Raw genomic sequence first — 3,489 nt, 5'->3', positions numbered from 1 at the left:
TAAAAAAAGAAAAAAAAAAAGAAACCGACCGCACGTACCTGATTTCTCGTCCTCGTACGAGAGAACACATGGAAATTTTTGTCATTGTTATGCTATTAGCGTGCGTCGTGCTGCTGTATATCTTGAATGTAAGTGCGACCGCGCATACAAGTTTATTGTTTGGATAGATTTTGACGAGGACATATTAGTGTCTTAATTACAGAGAAATCTGTGACGTAATTATTATTTTTCTTCGCTTCTTATGTCTTTATTTAGATATTCCGCTATTGTTATTTGAATAACGCTTTGTTGTAGTACATGTGACGTTCTATTTGTTCTAAGTTTATGTAATACGTACAACAAAAAAAGTTTAAACCCAAATTTTTTTAAGAAAGACAATTGCGAATATTTCGATAATAAATTCGAGTCCTATGGTGATCCTCTTATCTCGTTATATTCTTCTTTTAATTTTTTTTTATATAGTATGATACAAAACAAGTCTTCTAATTCGCGGAAATATCTCGCAAGATATTGATTCTCTGTATTAAATTAAATCGATTTTCATTTCGCGTTATCCGTAATTAAAGACTTAATGGTGATGATGACGAATTTCAAATACTATTTACTTTTAAATTTTTTCTAAGTGACGTTGTATATCGTAGTTTCTTATTATTTTAAAACCAATTTTAAATAATAGAATTCAGGCTCATGACCGTAATGGTCGACGGCCAAAAATATTTCTCGACTTGGAAATTGAACATGCACTTAATATGTAAAAAAAAGGGGCATTTTTCGGATTAGCTCGATGAATCACGCGTTTCTTCGAATATAAAGAAGAGGCACACGGAGAATGTTGTCGGAGATGATTGTGCACGGTTGATTGATCCCCGATGATTAAGAATGTCAGATTACGCCGCACATCCGGACTTATTTTTTATTTAATAAGAGATATAACATATTATTCCGACATGGGTGTCGATGTTTACGCGTCATGTGTATATAATATAAAGTAACGAATAAAGTATATATGTTACCGTTGCATTTCCACCGAAAATGATAAGCAGTATTTTTTCAATACTTCTCGCGCCTTCTCTATCCATCTTTGAACATTATTTAATCTAGAATTTTAAGATTGTATTTATTCATTGTTCGACAAATTAATTTGTTTTACGTATATTGTATAAATATATGTCTATACCATCTGTTGTGTCAGTTGGGTGAATCATTGCTTCTCAAAATAAATTTCACAGAATTACACTTGTTAAATTGAATGTATTGTTCCATCTAGATTCGATAATATAAGTAACGATAATATAAGTAATTTATTTTAAATGATATATATATGTATATATATATATATGTATCGTATTTTATTGTACTGTATCAAAGTCCACGATAACATAAATTTTCCGAAAAATTTCATTAAAGAATTCCGTACTAATTTACTGGAAAATTGAGTCCCGGTGAGTTAGTTTTTCACATATAATAAGTTTATAATGTATGATGAACAAAAGTGTTATAAATACTTATAAGGATCAATAATGGATAGTTTTGAGCTTGGTATCTTAAAGGAGCACAAGTTGTATACCTTTGATACACCATAGCTTAAAAGTTATCCGTTGAGTCTTGTGTCTATAACATTTTTGTTCATCACATAAGCTACATAATGGATGTTTTAGGAGATACAAACGCCGTTCTATTCTTTTTTGCATTTAATGAATAATAAAGATAAGGGGACACTTGTGTCTCCTAAAAGGAAAGTACACAGCTTATATATGAAAATTAACTCATTTCACCGCAATTACCGGGATCCAATTTTCCATACAATTAGTGCGAAGTCCTTTGTGAGAGAAACATAAAAATTATATCTTTTTTTCTCTTGGGGTCGTCGCGAAATACTGCATCTAATTTTCATATTTTCTAATTAAGTAAGAGAAATGCTATTTTCAGTCAAAGTGGATCTTAGTACTTAAATATTTGTGCGAATTTATATGCAAATCCGAAACTTTTTTCAGCTTTAAAACGCAAACATAAACACAATTAGAGTACTACAATATCAAATTGATAAGAATCTCATTTAATTTCATATTTTCAGAAAAAATAAGGAGAAAGTCAAGAAATTAAAGGATTGCATCACGAGGATCATCATCCTCTCTAAACTTTTTTATTCGTCGATAAATTCGACGCGGGATCGATTCATGCGAGTCGAAAAGCCGATCGCGGCTTGAAGAAGCATGTCGCTTGGCGACCCCGGTCAAACTCGAGCATTGAACCGTGATGCGATTTTCGTTTGTTTGATATGCGTTTTCTGCTGCAAGTTGGTTGGCTGTATCGAACCTACATTTGAGGACTGGGTGTCTGAGCTTTGAGCAAAGAAGAATAATACTGACGGCCGAATATCACGCTCCATCGCAATTTGTAGAGCTGTTCTTTTTAGCTGAACTTCTTGCACAGTTCTTATCTTTCTTCTTTTTTCTCCAATGTTATATAAAAAAAGAGGAAAGATGAACCGTACAAGAAGTTCAGCTAAAACGAACAAGCCCAGCAATTCATACCATGGCACATATTATGAAATTATTTAGAACGAATTTGGAATAATTCCGATCGGAATTGTTTAATTATTCCCTACATTTCTATCGTGTTTTCTAGGGGAGAAACAAAATAATTTCGACAGGAATCCATTTCGAACAATTTAATAATACGTGCCCACGAGTACTATTCAAAATTCCTAATTGTGAGTATTAACTTGTGCATCGGCATTCATGTTTAGTGTCTACCTTTTTTTTAAATAAAGATAGAAAAAAGAAAGCAAGATAAATAATCACAAACACCCAAAAAGCAATTTACTACTTTTTCATAAATATTTCTTTCAATAAGATAAGAATTAAGTAAACATTTACTTTCTAAGTAAACATTTACTTTCAATATATAAATATTTACTCAATAAAAAAATGATAGTTATATCACACAAATTAATGATTTTTGTATCAAACAAATATATGTTTACGTTTAGTAAATATTTACTTAAAACTGTTCAAACAAAATATTTATTAAAATTTAATTTTTCTTCAGTGCACAATTACAAATTTCGGACGACACTGATCCATATCATCAACTTTATAGCGCGTCGCTCTTTTCGACGAGAAATTCTCTCGAAAATGAAACGCGGATACTCCAAAAGTCTGCTTTTTTCAAATTCATAATTTCCGAGAATCAAATAATTGAAGAACCTCGCGATACGGTGCTTCCTTTTTGCGTGTACGGTAAACGTGAGCCGCGAGCTCCCCACGTTTTGTCGCGAAACGGTTTTACAGCTCGTCATAACAATTTTCAACGGAATCGCACGTTATCGTTTATTATCATATAGGTACGCGATTCGATACGGCGTCGGAATTTATCGCGAACGTGCGAGGCGGCGCGTTATCGCGAAAACTTTCCATTTTTTATTCGTGGATGCTGTTACGCAGAACGTATGATACCTACGTAACCGGTAACATTCCAGCGAAGGGG

Source organism: Trachymyrmex cornetzi, unplaced genomic scaffold (genome assembly GCF_001594075.2).
Source record: "Trachymyrmex cornetzi isolate Tcor2-1 unplaced genomic scaffold, Tcor1.1 scaffold67, whole genome shotgun sequence".
NCBI lineage: Eukaryota > Metazoa > Arthropoda > Insecta > Hymenoptera > Formicidae > Trachymyrmex > Trachymyrmex cornetzi.
Note: the sequence above shows the minus strand (reverse complement) of the source record.